Source organism: Macaca mulatta, chromosome 18, assembly GCF_049350105.2.
Source record: "Macaca mulatta isolate MMU2019108-1 chromosome 18, T2T-MMU8v2.0, whole genome shotgun sequence".
Classification (NCBI taxonomy): Eukaryota; Metazoa; Chordata; class Mammalia; order Primates; family Cercopithecidae; genus Macaca; species Macaca mulatta.
The window spans coordinates 44,002,492-44,020,384 of NC_133423.1; the positions used below are offsets into that span (position 1 = coordinate 44,002,492).

Here is a 17,893-nt window from a genome sequence, read left to right on the forward strand (position 1 = left end):
TGTAAAAATTATACATACTGCTGTTGCTTTATCTAGGCATAAAACCTCTTGGGATAGAAACACAAGGAAATGTTAACAGGGAGGGGAACTGGGTGGTGGGCGACAGGGGCGGAAGGGCACCTTTTTATAGCCTTTTATGCCGTTTGGGTTCTGAACAATGTGAACATATTTGTTATTTGTGGTTGGCAGGAAACGGCCTCCCCAAAATGTCCACACTCGAATCCCCAGAACCTGTGAGTATGTTGCCTTATGTGACACAGGGGTTTGCAGATGGGATTAAGGTTATAGATATTGAGATGGGGAAGTTATCCTGGTTTATCCAGATGTGTTCAGTCTAATCATATAAGCCCTTAAAAGTAGGAACCTTGCCTGGCCGTGGTCAGACAGGGAGACATAACTACGGAAGAACCTTCAGAGAGATGCTATGCTGCTAGCTTTGATGATGGAGGAAGGTGCACCACCCAAGGAATGCAGGCGACCCCTGGAGGCTTAAGAAGGCAAGATGTTCCTCCCTAGAGCCTCCAGGAAGGAACACAGCTAAGCTGACACCTTGATTTTAGCCCAGTGAGACCCTTGTCAGACTTCAACCTCCAGAACTATAAGATAATGAATTCATGTTGTGTAAACCACTAAGTGTGTGGCCATTTGTTACAGCAGTAATACAAAGCTAATATTCTACTCAAAACAATAAAAAAAGAAAACAATTTTTTTTTTTTTTTGAGACGGAGTCTCGCTCTGTCGCCCAGGCTGGAGTGCAGTGGTGGGATCTCAGCTCACTGCAAGCTCCGCCTCCCGGGTTCACGCCATTCTCCTGCCTCAGCCTCCCGAGTAGCTGGGACTACAAGCGCCCGCCACCTCGCCTGGCTAGTTTTTTGTATTTTTTTAGTAGAGACGGGGTTTCACCGTGTTATTAGCCAGGATGGTCTCGATCTCCTGACCTCGTGATCTGCCCGTCTCGGCCTCCCAAAGTGCTGGGATTACAGGCTTGAGCCACCGCGCTTGGCCAAGAAAACAATTTTTAAGAGTCCCAGTCTAATAGTTAGAGTGGGACTCAGCACATGCACTGAGGAAACACATTCACTTTCAGTGTAGTGCCGTGCAGTGCAGCAGACTGTCAATGCTGTGGGACATCGCCCTGTTTATGAAGGACAGGTGGAGTGCCCATTACAGGCCAGGCACTGTGCTAGGTGCAGGGGCCACAAAATGAAAAAGATGTAGTCCCCATCCTGGGCTGAGTTGTGCAGTCTCTCTCCCCCTCCCTTTAAAACCACCCTCCAGGATGCCAGTACTGTGTACCCCCACTGCGTGGCCTCTGTTAAATGTGGAATTTCTAGGCCCTTTGCCATCTTGGGCCCTAATGGACCAGACCAACCTCCATCTCCCATTTAGCTCATTCCTCTGCATGTGACCAGCCAACTAGTCTGAGTGGTGGTAGGGCCGGAGGACCTCTGGAGAAGCTTGATTCTACTTTAAACTTTCCTCCTCCAGTGTTTAGCACAGACATCATTCATTTCAGCATCACTCCAAGATTGGGTGACTCAGAGTCTCTGCCTTTGGAGCTGTGTGCCCAGCCTCCTCTCACAAGACCACACACCCCCTTATGTAGGGATCTGCTTTATTCATTTGTCAACCGGTCATTTCAACAGGACAGAACATATTATAGGGACTCCCTAAAACACATATGCAACCTCTATAGTTTGCATCTGGTGGTGCTAGGTGGGCATTAGGAAATATGCAAAAAACTAATCAAAAAAAGACACAGACTTGAACTTGGTCCTCTCGATGTAAAGAGAAAACTTATCATTGCTCTTCTCTGACATTTCCTTCATCCATGCCCATTTCATATTGGAAAATATACTGAGGGGAAAAAGTGATTTCCTCCTTTAGTCCTCCCTGCCCTGATGGGTATGGCCATGATGCTGTGACCCTTCGATTTGAAGGGGCCACCAAGCGAACTGCTAATAGGTGCTCCTCAAGTCCTGCCAGCCACCAGCCAGCCAGCACCATGCCTAGGCCTGCATTAAAGCCCCCTTGACCCTGTGGCCCCTGCTGTGCTCTTCTGCCACCTCCCTGCCCCTCCCCCAGCTTCCGTGCCTCCCATCTGTCCCTCAGGGCTTTTTACCTTGGCCAGATGCATGTGTGTGTATGAGAGCAGAGGGGCAGCAGGCACAGCCAGGTGATGCATGTCCACTCAGGAACTCTTGGAAAGCAGCCTTCCCCAGGGGAATGACCTCGCTGGCACCGTCTTAGCCTCTATGGCAGATCTGGAGCTGTGTTTTTTGTTTGTTTGTTTTCGATACAGAGTCTAGCCTTGTCACCCATGCTGGAGTGCAGTGGCGCCATCTCGGCTCACTGCAACCTCCATCTCCCAGGTTCAAACTATTCTCCTGCCTCAGCCTCCCGAGTAGCAGGGATTATAGGCATGCACCACCACGCCCTGCTAATTTTTGTATTTTTAGTAGAGACAAGGTTTCACCATGTTGGTCAGGCTGGTCTCAAACTCCTGACCTCAAGTGACCCATCCACCTCGGCCTCCCAAAGTGCTGGGATTTCAGGCATGAGCCACTGCTCCCAACCTGGAGCAGCATTTTTATTTGTGAGATGGCAGGGTCCTCTGGAACAAAACAGTCAGGCAGCCATGGTCCTTGCCCTAATAGGGAACTGTGGTCTGCAGGGAAGTGTGGCAGTGAAGGGGATGCACTTTGGAATGAGGTAGGTGAGGATTTGAATCCAGACTCCGCCTTTATAAACTCTGTGACCTTGGCTGCTTACCCATTGTAAGCCTCAGTTTACTCATCTGTAAAATTGGGAGCTAGACTCGGACCTGGGATGACACCAGGGATGTATAAAGCTGGCGTTGAATTCTAAATCTGAGCTTACCTTCTAGTCTGGCTCCTATGATGGCGTCAACTCCTAACGGTATATAACATCCCCACCCCTCCACCCCCCAAGTGGCAAAGTGGAAATAGGTGCCAATTCACGGGCAAGGTTGTTGTGATGACTGCAATGAGTTAGCCTTGGAAAATGCCTGGCTCTTGGTAGTTATTATTTTGCAAGGCTCATGCTATTTTACAGTCTTGGCTTATGTCTTTGCCACCATGCTGCTCCCTGGGGCAGGCCAACAGGGCTGTGGGCTCACAGAGGCCTCTGCACCTGCCTTCCAGGCCTCCTCAGCCCTGATTCCTGCCTTTTTGCATGTTGACCCCAGTGTCTTGCAAACCATTTCCCACCCTGGTCTCAAAGTGATTTTGGTGTTTCATCCGCAGAACCTTCCCCTTCATGTGGCTGGAGCCTGGCCTTTTCGTAGGTATTAACATCTCTCAGAATGGCCTACCTCCCTGCTTGAAAACTCCAATTCTCTTTTGTGACCACAGCCTCCAGGCTCTTTGCTGGTTCCATCCCTGAGCAGGGACTTCAGATGTTCCAGTGGAATCTTGGTAGGGTTGGTGAGAAAGCAGAGGTTGGCTGGGTCAAGTAAGGGAAGAGGCTGCCCACCTGATAGCATGTGAAGCCTTGGTGGAAGCTAGCATGCCCAGGGGGCCAAGGCAGAGGCAGCAGGGTGAGGATTCATGCTGCTTGACGGGGAGAGGAGGGAGTGGGTGCACACGTGTTGCTCTGCCAGTCAGTTCTACGTCTGAGGAAGCCTGCCTCTAACCTCCTGCCTCTGGAGGGGTTCCTAGGGAAAGCGGGGAAAAGAAAGCCTCAGCTGAGGAATTATGGTATCTTTTATGGGAAAAAGCAACAGGCAAGAGCATATTGAAATTTGGGGATCACAGCCAGGAGTGGTGGCTCACGCCTGTAATCCCAGTACTTTGGGAGGCCGATCACTTGAAGTCAGGAGTTTGAGACCAGCCTGGCCAACATGGTGAAATGCTGTCTCTATTAAAAATACAAAATTAGCAGGGCATGGTGGTATGTGCCTGTAGTCCCAACTACTTGGGAGGCTGAGGCAGGAGAATGGCTTGAATCCAGGAGGCAGAAGTTGCTGTGAGCCTAGGTGACACAGCGAGACTCTGTCTCAAAATAAATAAATAAATAAATAAATAAATAAATAAAATAAAATAAAATTTAAAAATTGGGGGAATCTCTCTATAGAAAAGGGTGATGCTGGCCAGGCACGGTGGCTCATGCCTGTAATCCCAGCACTTTGGGAGGCTGAGGTGGGTGGATCACGAGGTCAGGAGTTCGAGACCAGCCTGACCAACATGATGAAAACCTGTCTCTACTAAAAATACAAAAATTAGCTGGGTGTGGTGGCGTGTGCCTATAATCCCAGCTACTCAGGAGGCTGAGACAGGAGAATCACTTAAACCTGGGAGGCAGAGGTTGCAGTGAGCCAAGATCATGCCACTGCACTCCAGCCTGGCAATAGAACGAGACTCCATCTCAAAAAAAAAAAAAAAAAAAAAAAAGGAAAAAAGAAAAGGATGATGCTAGGGATGAAGAGTTGGAATGAAATTCTAAATCTGATCTCACTTTCGCATCTGGCCTCCATGCTTGGTCAGCTCCTCTGATGATCTGTTAGCCCCGCACGGGGGAAACCAGCCACTGAGACAGAAGGAAGCAGCCAACCAGTAACACTCCACCTATCCAGAGACCAGTCTGCAAGCAACCTCTCCTATCCAGAACACAGACATAGGTGGCAAAGTCAGGTAAAAGGGCCTCTGGTTAGCAAAAATGGCTAAAGCCTGGCACCTTATTTCCAAGAACACCCCTGCCCCCACCCTCACTCAGAACCCCAGGATTGCCCAGCCTTGGGGGAACAACCCATGTTCTACATTAGAGGTACGGGAAGCAGTTTGAGGCAGGTGTTCTCAGCCAGGGCATGACCTATGGGAGACTGACTATGAGGAAGGGGCGGATAGAAGAAGAAAAGCAGAGAGGCAGAGACAAATGCTCAGCATGGCAAAGAGCCTCATGCGGGTGGCAGAGGGGTCAGCAAGACGAGGTTCAGTCACGTTTAGCATCTCAGCCCTTCAAGTGCTTTGTGGGGTGAGGCTGGAGCAGAAGGTTCACACATTTTAGGGTTTGTATCCTTTGCCACAAAAGGAAGAGAAGCATGTAAACATTAAAAAAAATACTTTATGCAGTAGGGTTAAAAATAAAATGCATTTTGTTGCTTCATGGGGCAATATTGAGTTGTCTAGGAAATTGTTGTGTGTGAAACATCTCACCTGTGTTACTAGATAAATGGTTATTTCCACGGGCATCATGGAGTATGAGAGCCAGATAGGACCAAGAGATCCCATAAACCCATTTTAACATTTTTATAGATCATGTAATTGAGGTTCAGAGATGAGAAGTGATTTGCCCAAGGTCCCACAGCCAGATGGCAGCAGAGCTGGGCCTTGCACTTGGTTCGCCAGAGTGCAAAATGGATCCAGGAACTGGGCAGAGGCCTGGGTCCAGATACTGCACCTCAGGCAGGATCAGCCAGACTTGGGCTGGGACCCCCTCCAGCCTCCCAGAGGTCAGAGCCAAGGCCTTGTTGGTTCACTGGGGGACCTGAAATACCTGCCCAGGAGCATGCTGAAGAGACAGAATGGGATGGAGGTCTGGGGGTGTAGGGGGCGGTGCTGGTATGCCAGGAAAGCACAACAGAAGTGCACAGGGCACCTTGGGGGATGGGCAGTTAGGAGTGGGGTGAGCAAGCCCAATTCCTAAGTGAACTCTGAGGCTGCTGTTCTAGAACAGTCCACCTCTACGCATGTCAGAAACCAGTTTGAAAGGTAGCTTACAGCCCTGAAATAGGAAACAAAGAAGAAAATGCCAAGCACTCCTAGTAATCCTGCAGGAACCAGCTCCTGGAGTCTGATTTTTGCTTTCTATTTCCTGCAAGAAAGGGCTCCAAACCCAGCCTGTCCAGTGCACACCTACGGCAGCTTCTTACTGAACAGCTATCCACAGACTTCCTATTTTTACCCTTAATAACTGTAAGCTCGGGGTTACCAAGGTCTTCCTGTTGCTATAGTGAGAGGTGATAGCACCAGCCTTCCAAAGCGCTGGACCCTTGGCTTAGAGGAGAAACAGAATCTGGGTTGCTTTATTTTTGGGTTTGACTGAGAAGATTTAATGCACCATTTTCCAGCCTTTGCAACAATGGCAGTTTGTGCTTAAAATACAGAAAACCTCCATAACAAAGAATAACTGCCAATTTTGAGGAGTGGACATCAGAGAGTATATAGAAGATAAATTTTAAATTATAAAAATGATACAACTTCATCCAGAAAATCCAGAAAATGACAAGTAAATAAAAACACATGTTGTTACATTACCATAGAACAACCTTCATGGTCCTCATGGTTTATCAGCTTTCCTAAACATGCATTTGACAGCGTTGAAGACATAGTATCCATATAATTGGTAGTCTGCTTTTTGAGTTAATATGCTATAAGCATTCTTCTGTGTTGCTGCATTATCTCAATAAGCATTATTTTTATTGGTTGGCTAATGTCATAATTTCATAAAGCATTCTCCTACTTTTACTCTTTGTCTCTTGAATCCACACTTGGTCTCCATTATACCATCTCTGTCTAAATTCTGCTCCTCCTCTGACTTGGATAACTGGCCGACCTTGTGCCTGTCCCCTTTCTCTTTCTCCCTTTCCCTTTCCCCTCCCCATACACGTGCTAGGACATCTTCCACTCTGCAGCCTGGCTAATCAGAAGGTGATCCCAGACCAGTGACATGGGCATCCCCTGGGAGCTTGTTAGCAATGCAGGATCTTGACTCCACCTGGGACCTACTGGACAGCACCTGCATTGTGACAGGATCCCAGGTGATTCATAAGCATGTAGAAGTTTGACAAGCACTGATCTAAAACATACTTCCCAGCCACATGTGGTGGCTCACGCCTATAATCCCAGCACTTTGGGAGGCGGAGGCGGGTGGATCACTTGAGGTCAGGAGTTCAAGACCAGTCTGGCCAACAAGGTGAAACCCCGTCTCTACTAAAAATACAAAAATTAGCCAGGTGTGGAAGTGTGTGCCTGTAATCCAGCAACTCAGAAGGCTGAGGCCGGAGAATAGCTTGAACCTGGGAGGTGGAGGTTGCAGTGAGCCTAGATTATGCCACAGCACTCCAGCCTAGGTGACAGAGCCTGACTCCATCTCCAACATAAATTTAAATAAATAAAACACACATCCCCATGGCTCCAGGGTAGAAGCCCCGCTCCTAGCCAGGTGCATAGCCTGCTGAGTAGAGACCAAAGCGGGCAGGGGGAGGGAGTGCAGAGGGAAGGGACTAGGCTAGTGGGACAATCTGCAGGTGGTAGGCAGCTGTGGGACAGAAGTTTAGAGGTTGGGAGAGGGGAGGGGGCCTGTTAAGGAAGTTCCAAAATTCAGATCTGCAGATGATGCAGATTGAAAACTGGGAGCCCAACAGGCTATTAGGGGAAGGAGTGTGGGCGTGGGCAGCACAACCACCACTCCCAACTCACTCCCGACTCACTCCCGTTTCATAGAGGAAGAAGCTGGGGCACAGAGAAATTAAATTGCTTACCCAGGCTCACACAGCTAATAGGTGGTGGAGCTGGGATGCAAACCTGATTTCAGAGTCCACACTTCTTAACCAGCCGGCAATGTGGCCTCCAGAGTGTGGGCTAAATATAGGAGGAAGAAAGGAATAGGAGGATGTTAAGTTCCTGCAATGAGCAAGTACTTGTTAATTTTATTGCATTTAATATTTACAACAGGCTTTGGGTGTGGGTATTATTATTCTATGTTATAGATGAGGCAGTGACAAGCAAATTACTGGAGTTCACATAGTTACTAACAGCCAAAGTGAGGACTCGAACCCAGCACATTTTAGGTACCGAATGGATCCTCTTTCCACTTGCACGCTTCATTAGCAAAAGGTGTAGAGTCAGTCTCTGCCTCTCAGAACAGCTTCTCTCCTTCCTACCTGCCCCCTAATTTTAAGACCCTACTTCCAAGATTTGCTCTGTGTTTGTCCCCACCGTGAACACATGAAAGGAATTTGCTTCGGGACGAATTCCTCTCACTGTCCATGGTGGGGACAAACACAGGGCAAATCTTACATGTTTTTCCTCAATCCTTAAAATTAGGAAATGCTAGGACTAGAATACCTTCTAGAGGATACTAGAAGGTACTGTAAAATGATGCAGTTAGATCTAGTATCTTCTACTACTAGAAGGTACCTGGCTTAACATTTAATCTAACTGCATCATTTTACAGTTAAGGAAACTGAGGCCCAGAGAGCTCAAGCAACTTACCTAAGGTCACACAGCCAGCTGGTTACAGATCCAAGACTGACTGATTCAATGCTGTTTGCTCGATGCTGGGCTGTGTTTGTACCTGGTGGCCTGAGCGTCCTGGGTCTCCTTGGAGCACTGCCAGGCCAGCCAGCAAGTACTGTCGGGTCTCTCAGTCAGTATGAATTCAGCCTTAAGCGTAGGCTGGAGGATGCAAAGGATGAAACTCCAGTAAAAAACAATCAACTTATTTTATATCTGCTTGCTGTTAAAAATCCAGGCAGTGTAGAAGTGTGTCCGGAAACACTTGAAAGCACCTCCCTCCCTCCCGGCCCTCCCCATTCCACTCCCCAGGGGTAGCCACTTAACAGTGCTGTCTCCAATGGCTCCTTCATTTTCCTGCCAGCCGTTGGGTTGTGTAGGATCCATGCCACAGCAAGGCTATTTTTAACAAGCATCCTAGGCTTCAGGGGGTTGAGGAGAGGGGAAGAAAAAAAATATTCCATTTGTATATTTTTAATCCATACACATTTGAGCAGGCAGTGGCTTTCCCGTCCCTCCTGCCAAGGGTTGTGGGGAATTGATTAGACTCTCTAGGTGCAGGGTTATCCTTTCTCTTCCCCTAACAAGGCTGGAGGGCCGGGGAGGGGTTCGGGTGATGTTTCCAGGGACGATGGCTGTCTCAGCCGGCTGCCTCCCGATCCTGCCTGTCCCAGCCCTGTCCCTCCTGGCAGCCTCGAAAATCCTGGCTGGGTCTCCTGTGGCAGAGAAGGCCTGGGAACCTGACTCTTTGTGCCAAGCTCATATTTAGAAATGTCTCCAGCCAGACATTGGCATCGGTCCCACTTGGGCTCTGGGCAGGGGGTGCAGTCACATGTGCTGCCTTCGAGTGGGCAGCTTCTGAGTGGGCAGCAGCCCACTTTGACTATAAACACAATCCCTTTATGCAGACGAGCTGGCATGGGAACCTGTGCTCCTGGGCACTGGGAGGGGGCAAGCTCTGGTAGACAGTAGGGAGAGGGAAGAAAGATGTCACAAGGCTTAGACTGGGAAATACGGTGTTGGGGGAGGGGTCCCAGCTCCCTGGTCCCACCAGCCCTATCCATTTTCTGCAGCTCTTTCCTGGGTGCCCAGGGCACTGTCCCTGCCTGAGTACGAAGCCTGCAGCCCCACAATGGCCCTGATAGACCTTTCTTTTCTTTTCTTTTTTTTTTTTTTTTTTTTGAGACGGAGTCTGGCTCTGTCACCCAGGCTGGAGTGCAGTGGCCGGATCTCAGCTCACTGCAAGCTCCGCCTCCCGCGTTTACGCCATTCTCCGGCCTCAGCCTCCCGAGTAGCTGGGACTACAGGCGCCCGCCACCGCGGCCGGCTAGTTTTTTGTATTTTTTAGTAGAGACGGGGTTTCACCGTGTTAGCCAGGATGGTCTCGATCTCCTGACCTCGTGATCCGCCCGTCTCGGCCTCCCAAAGTGCTGGGATTACAGGCTTGAGCCATCGCGCCCGGCCCTTTCTTTTCCTTTCTACCTCATGCATTCCCCAGTCCGTGGGACAGGAGTGAGGCTTTGGAGGGAGCCTCCCCGACCCCTACCATGGCAGGGTTTGGCTCCATCTTCCCCTCAACATCTCCAGATCACACTTGTAAAATGTGGCCCTGGATGTTACCATCTCTGAGGGCCCTTTCAGCGTTGACGGTGAATCATTCCACAGTTTCTTGCTCATCCCGTGTTCTTTTCCGTGACAGTGCATGATGATGGGTGAATTAGACCAACTGATCCCGGCTTTAAATAGTAGGCCTCTAAGGTAACAAGCAGCATGCTGTAGCCCTGTGAAAACTCTCCTTTTACAACAGTTCCTTTAAGGAGAGTCGTTCACTCATGCCTCAGATATTTAATGAGCACCTACCAAGGGCAGGCCCTGTGCTGTCACCAGCTCTACAGTGGCGAATAAGACCTATCTCACTGATGGGTGGTGGGGTGGGAGCCTGTCCGCTCTCCTCACATCACACCTCTGCAGGTCTTCCCTGGGGACTGAAGTGGCTTGCTCACTAAATTCAACTCTCTGGAGAGGAGGCTGCTTTTCTGCAGCTAAATCTTCAGAGAGAATCCAAATGCAGCCACAGGCCTTGCCTCCTACAGCCTGAGACCGAGCCAGGGCTATGTCCTCAGGCCCCTGGCAGCTCCACTTCTCCCTGTCCTATCCTTCCTTCCTCTGCCCACATCTCCGGGGGAAAAGCGCTCCAAGAAGTAGTCAAGAAGGCTGAACAGATATTTTCTTTGTATCTCCTGGGAACAACATGATAAATCCAGAATCACAGAATGGATGGATGGATGGGTAAATAAGCAAGTGAGCAAATGAATGAAGAAATAAATAGATACTCAGTTCCAGCTCCAAAGGAACTGAAAATTCAGATGAAGAGAAATGGCTTGTAGAGTGGTGGCACCGTGGTACTGAAGGGGGCCCTTGGGAACAGACTCACCTCCTTCTTTAATGAGAAAGGAACCGCAGGCTCAGAGGAGAAGGGCTGCCGCAACGCCGGTGACAGAGTGCAGAGGTCAGAGGATGGCGAGCTTACGCAGGGTGGTGAGATCCAGAACCGAGTGCAAGGCTGCCCTAAGTGTCCCTTGTCCTTGGAAAAAATTGCCTTTTCATATGGTTGGGAGTGGACGGTGCAATTTTTCTTCGAGGGTTAATTGTTTTGCTGACAGCACAGATAATTAGGAATGAGAATCCTGGAGTGAGGGCGACAGCACCATCTGCTGTGAATATGTTTCAACCCCACCTTGCAGGAGAGCTTGGAAGTACTCCTATCCTCACCCTCCCCACCCCAACAAAAATGAATGTGCTGTAGCTGTTTGCCTCTGGGGCCACGGCTGCCAGGTGACCTGCAGCCAGTAGGGGTGGGATGGTGTCCATTTTATTAAGGGTATAGTTTCTTCTCCTTCCCCCATCGCATCTACTGCACATAGCAGGGCTCATTGAAAGTCCCAAGGCTGAACGAGGATCCATAGACAGCCTGGGACAAAGAGCGATGATGCCAAGGGGCAGATTTTCTGTTCTTCCCTGAGCCTGAAGTCTGGAGATCTAGTCCTCTGTTGACTAGAGGTGGCCGCGTGGGGCTGCACTGAGCTGCATGCCTGCCATTAAGGTTGGAAGTCATTTTCCTGCCAAACTCTGTGGGTCTGCTATGTACCCTGGGTTTCCTGGCCTTTGGCCTGTGCTACTTGCTCCAGAAGGAGGTTGGCCCTGCCTTTCCTCGCTAAGTAGGAAGGTCGTAGGTTGTGAGTTTCTCTCTGTCAAGAGAAGAGCTGCTTTGGAGTCAAGCAGAGAATCCCATTGTCCAGGAGCAACTGAGATCTTTCGTCAAATGGGCTGACTTCTGTGGGTTGTTTTCATTTTTATTATTTAATAATATATTCCACACATAGAGTATATGAAATGTATATGCACATTTTGGAGATAATAATAATTGTTTTGCTCTTTCGAAGGGGCTTCTAACCTCTGTTGCTTTGCACAGAAGTGACTTGGCGCCTGAGCTGTAGAGGGCCAAGTTGCTGGGAGACTCAGGGTCAGCCTAGCCTCTTCAAAAGCACTGGCTGTTTATCGCGGCCAATTTCTTTGTGCCTGAGCTGCTCCTGTTAACTAGGAGCATCCACATTCTTGCCTTTCTTATTTATCATTCTGTTATCTCTGTGCTTTCTCCTCTTCGACCCTCCTATGAGGAAAGAAACCAAAGGCATGACTGTTTTCCTCTTCTCCCCATCCCCCTGCAGCAGGGCAAACAGGCCAATGTCCCTCTCCTTCCCATTCCCACTCATCCCCCACCCCTGAGGTGACTTGGAAGGAAGATGAAATTAACCTAGGGCCAGGGAGCTTGCTGGAAAGAATGATAATTGGCTGTTTCACTTACTTACTGTGTGACCTTTAGTAAGCTTCTCAACCTCTCTGTGCATCTGTTTCCTAGTCTTTCAAACACCCCTCCACAGAGCTATTGAGAAACTAAATGGATCCCCAATGGATGCAAAAGCAGCTTGAAGAGTCTAACCATTATATATGTGTTCCTTCCTTCTTTTGCCACTCTCACCCCTGTCCCTGGGGCTTCCTTTTGTCTGCAATGCTGGGTGTCCTGATGGATATTCTTCGTCTGCCACAGTCTCTTCTCAGCAATGGCCCACTGAAGCCTGGAGGAGCCCATGTGTGAGGTGCAGCTGCAAGTCACAGCCAGATGGGCACCCCAGGAGCCTACCCCTTTCACCCCCAAGAGCTGGAGGCTGTGCCTGGTCAGAGATGCAGGGCTGTAGCCAGCTTGGACTTGTCCAGAGATAGGCAGACCTCCAGACTGGGGCAGGCTGCTTCAGCCAGAAGCACTTTGGCTCCTCTTGACAGAGCGTAAGCCACAATCTTGGCTATGAAATGTGATGGCTCCGTGGAGCCGGTGTCTCTGTTCCTCATCCCAGCAAGGTTTGTGTTTCCACTTTTGTGTCTCATCTGGGATGAAGAACTAGGAAAAGATGTTCATCATCAGCCATAGGTGGGATGTCCTACCTGGAGCCCCTTACAAACTACAGAACACCAGAAGCCTTGCTTGGGATACCTGGGCTAGAAGAGTTAAGGAATGTTCCACATAGATGTGTCCTTGCACTTCTATGTACATCTCACAGGTGGAGTGAGAACATGCGTTTCCTTTCTCTTTCCTGGGGTGATGGAACAGCATGAGGGAGGTTCTGTTGGCCAGTCTGGACTAAACTCTGAACAATGGCTAGGGTTTGGATGCAGGATTAGAAGGTGAGTCTTTCAGGCAGTTGAAATGAAGTATGCAGAGGTAAGAAAGGAATGAAGGGCATATGTGTGCATGTGTGTGCGGTGGGTGTGTGTGTTGAGGCCTGGGCCTGGGTTGGTGGGCAGGACACTGTCGGTGAAAACCCTGGATGAGATCGAGTTGGTATAGTCATGAAGAACTGCAGACCCTAATAATAAAGAGAAAGAGGAGGATGGCTAGAATTTTCAAGAACAGCTAAAACCTGGACATGTGTTTCTGGCCCTGGTAGGTGATGGAGGCCTCTGTTCTTCCTGCAGATCCCTCTGAGCAGCTGGGAGCTCAGAAGCTCTCTCCAACCCTGAGGAGTGGGTCAGCCACAAGAGCAAGAAGTGATGGCGTGGAGTCCACCCAGGGCCTGAGGCATGAGCAGAATCCACGCCCATTAGACCTGGAGCCTTGGCGTTTGGGGCTGCACTGCTGGGGAGATCCAAGAAGAATCAATGTTTTGGCCCCTGGTGACGTGTACATGGTGTAATGACAGGTAATGAACCTGAGGCTTGTCTATCCTTTATGAATGATATGGCAGGTAGGAGAATACATCAGCTTGCGGTAAGCATAAAATGTCAACCCGTGGGAAGATAACTATGCAAACAAAGCACACTAAGGCCTGATAAGATGATAGATGGATGCTTTATAGTTATTAGTTTCTGCCCCATGTGCTTGCTGGAGCCAAGCACCGGAAGATTTAGCATCAGATGAGTTCACTTCCTATGCCTTATGGGAAGGCCTGATGCCTTTATGGACGTAGCATGTCATATTTGAGGAACTCAGAGTAACAAATCAAGAAGTCATTATTCCCCATCAGCTTCTGTGGGAAACAGGGAGTTCATGCCAGTGGAGAAACAGAGGCAATGACAAGTGAAGAAGCTCTTTCATTGTGTCCCTGACGTGTGAGGGATAGACCTGGAGACCTCAGTGGCTGGGAAGCCTTTAGGTCTGGTTCAGATATGTCAAATGACAGGTGTGGTGATGGGTGAGTCCTGCTTGTTAAAAACAAAAGGCTTTGTGTCTTCCCATTCTTTCAAGAATGCCCAGGCAATTAGCAGATGATCAAAGGTGGATGAGGTAATGGGTAGGGGTCTGGAGAGGACAGTAGGGGCCTATCAGATACTTTGGGTCTAGCAGTTGATTCAGGGAAGTCAGCCAAGCCTGGAAGCATCAAGCAAGTCTCTAGGGCCTAGAAGGCAGGGCCTTGAGACTAGAAGGACAGGGGCCAGCCAGTAGGCTGGAGACCCCAAAGGTGGGTTCTGATCCAATGGCAGACTGCGTTCCCATGGATTTTCTGGTCTTTGCTGTGTGTGTCATATGAGGTACCACCCTGGCAACTTCCACCGTGGGGAAAATGGTAGGCTGGGGTGGAGGCAAAAATAGCTTGGGGCCTTGGGAAACTGACCAGGGCAAGGGGAGAAGGGCCAGTGGCCTGGGACAGGAGGCCCGAGAGGGTGTGGTAAATTCCTTTTCAGTGCAGGCCAGTGTCAGGGTCCCCAGGGTCAGAGCCAAGGGATGGGGAGGAGCAGAACATTAGGACTTCTGGGTGGCCTTGTTCTAAATTAGGCAGAAAGGATAAGTTGAAGAAGGAATCTAGAAAGCTGAGCCCAGCTCTAGGAAGTGGATCAACCAAAGGCGCTAGGTGGGCTCAGAACTGGACTCCTGTCTATATAAGGAAATGGAGGAAGAATTGAGCTCCACGGTCTCTGGCAAGGGGTAGTCAGAGACTGGCTATGACTGGAGGGGCTGAGCTAGGGAGCTGGCCTAAATATGACCTGTATGGACTGGTCCTGGGCTATCCCCAGACTCCACCTCTCAGTGGGGCAAGTGGTCTGTACTTCTTGGACTTGGCTCGGGACCTGCGCAGGGCTGAAGCTGGGGAGCATCATGGTGGGAGGTGATGGGGTACTGGGTAGAAGCAGAAAATATCCAATCCTGGAGGTAGGTGGGTGAGGACTTTCAAGTTTGTAATCTTAGGAGGCTAATGGGCAACATGCCTCCTGATGAAGGCCAGAAAGAGCCAAGGACTGGGTCTGTCAAACGCTCTTCTCCTATGTTACCAATGTTTACTGATTACCTGTTGTGCACCAAGCACTGTGCTCGGTGCCAGAAATACAGAGAATGAGCTGCGGTTTGCTTCCAGGGGAGGGAGTGTGGAGCCTGGTCCAGACCTCTGGAGGCTTCAAGCTTCTATCTTCAAAAACAGGGACGATACTATCTCACTCATAGACTAGTGGGGGGAATTAAATAAAATAAAACATGTAACACACTTAGGACAGCAGCTGGCACCATAATAAGTGATCAGTACATTTAGTTTTGTTTTCATGATTCTGCTTTTGGAGAAGCTCAGAGTCTGGCGGGGGTGAGAGCCAGGAAGGCTGGGAGAAGTGCCTTCTAACTTCCAGGGATTCTGACTGCTAACAGGGTTGGGGGCCTGTGCTTTGAAAACCGGTTATCAAAATTTCTCTGGCCACAGAAAATGTGATTTAGGTGGACCCTACCACTCAGAAATGGTCATTGCATTTATGTGCTTTGGCAGTTGCTAGGCACACAGAAAGACTAGAGGCAGGAGGGGTGGGGCCAGGAATTTAGAGAAGTGTTGAGAAAAGAGGACATTCTCCGAATGCTTGGAGAGTCTTGACTCCTTGTCTTCCAACTCAAGGGGAGGAGTGTGCAAGAAACCAAGGCAAGACTTGTGACCTGGAGTGAGGTGGCCCAATAGCCACTGGGGGCGGGCTTCAGATGCAAGCCACGTGTGTCATTTTAAATGTGGTAGTAGCAGCATTTAAAAAAGTAAAAATAAGCAAGGGAAATTAATTTTAATGATATATTTCATTTAACTCAGTAGGTCTAACATATTATCATTTTAACATGTAATCAGCATAAAAATTATGACTGAGATATTTTACATTCTTCTCATACAAAGTCTTTGAAGTCTACAGTGTATTTTGTACTTACAGCACCATCTCAGTTTGGGCCAGCCACATTTCAAGTTGGCTAGTGGCAACTGTGTTGGATAGCACCAATCTAGACTCTAGAATATCTTGCCAAGGAGCACCCAGGGGCCAGGGGTATCCTGAGCTAGACATCAAGATTTATTATTATGTTCTCTTCTTATGAAATGTCTATAATGAATCCCTGGGGACATTCTCTTGGATAATAAGAGATGTCTTGAATCACTTATTCTAGATGGTGACTTATGTTCTCAAACCAGCCCTGACTCCAGGTCTCAGCAGCTGGGTTCAGGACTCTGCCACTTGCTGGGTCTGGGACCTTCAGGTGGTTCCTGAAGGTCTCTGAGCCTCAGAAGCTTCCCTGAAATTGGAACTAATAAATTCTATCTATGTAACTATGAGGTAACTAAATAAAATAATGAATAATTGCTCTGTGACACTCAATTTCAAGAACTAATTCTTTTTATTTTCCTAAATCGAATAAAAACAAATTCGGGTTTTCCTGTTGGCTAAGTTTGGCAGAAAGTTTCCTAACTGGCATTTCTGTAGTTCTGTCTCCACTCTCCTTTTGCATGAGAACCGGGCCGCTTTGCAGGTCAGCACAAATGGGGAGGGGTGAGCCTGGGCCTTAGTCCCTGGTGGTGACAGCTGCCTGTGGTGCCCCTTTATCCAGACCTGTGTGGTCAGCTGGAGGGGGCAGGCCCCTGCAGCCAGCTGGTGCTCTATCTATGCCAGCTCTGCCACAGGGGAAGCTGGAGTTCCCAGGCCACCATCTCTAGGGGGCGGACAGCACCCAGGCACTGCACTCCAGTGGAGTGAGGGTTGCCAGCCACTCCAGGTCCCAAGTCATCCCACCTCTCTTGGGATCCAGCCCAGCGATCCTTCTCTGAAAGTTCCATGTCCTTCATCCCTCTCTCTCCTGCCTCCCAGCCTCAGTCTTTGAAACAAAGGCCTGTTACTACCTTACCATGTCCCCTTGCTTTTCCCAGAAAGAAAAATTCAGATAACTTCCCCTTAGGATAGGGAGTCCAGATCTTATTGTCACAAAATATGGCTGTTCTTTTTGGGACTGGAGGGGGTACACATTTTGTGATCCTACGAATGGCAACTCTGGCCACTGACCCCCAATAGCAGCAGAAAGCAGTAATCGCTACATAGAGTTACTGACCTGGCACCCTGACACATGTAGCTGGCACCTGGCCGGTGGCCACAAGGCCAGATTCCCCTATACCCAGCCCCATCTGAAGAATGAGTTAAATAGTTCCTGCCTTCTGGGTTTTTTCGGAGCCTCAAGTGAGATAATGTATGTGAATGTCCTTTGTAAAGTTATCAAATGTTATTGAGACTCTTAGTTCCGTACCTGGGGGTGTTTTCTGGTCTGGGAGCTGAGTTTGAGGCTGCACATTTGATTTAAAAGGTGCCCCTTCTCTTGGCATCTGATGGCAGATGGTGCTGCCATAGGACTCAGCTAGGTGTTTCCATGAGGTGCTCCCCCTGGGTGCTCTATCCCCCGGGTGAGCACCTCTGAATTAACCCCTTGCCTCCTGTTCTCCTTTGGGAGAGGGGAAGGATCTGGGTGTTGGTGGCAGCAGTAGGTTTCCCTGACATCTTTACTTTCTCTTAGCCTGTTGTGTGCGTGGGGTCTCTAGCCAATCCTCCTGAGTTTGGAATCCACCTAGATTATTGTGAAAGCTCATAATCCATCCTTCCTGGTACTTGGGAGCAAGCCATGGATCTAAGTAAGTCCTGTAGGACCTCCTTGCCTCCCTGGCTTGGGTCTGGTGAGGATTCTGTGATAGGGAATGGGGGCTCCAGGCAAATCCTATGTCCTCTGGGCCTGGCGTGGAGGGAGTAGGATCAGGAGGTGCAGGTGGGTGACATGAAGAGTAACTGGGCTTAAGCTGCACTGGAATCAGGGCAAA

The 17,893-nt window shown here is 49.3% G+C and overlaps 1 protein-coding gene across 6 annotated transcripts in view; it reads left to right on the forward strand.

Annotated features, from left to right (window-relative positions):
• Positions 1 to 17,893, forward strand: part of ZBTB7C (zinc finger and BTB domain containing 7C) — a 384,618-nt gene that overhangs the window by 60,197 nt on the left and 306,528 nt on the right. For all 6 annotated transcript variants that reach the window (XM_077975042.1, XM_077975035.1, XM_077975038.1 and 3 more), the window contains exon 2: positions 13,287 to 13,510. The gene's annotated coding sequence lies outside the window, so the exon portion shown is untranslated. The remainder of the gene's footprint in view (positions 1 to 13,286; positions 13,511 to 17,893) is intronic.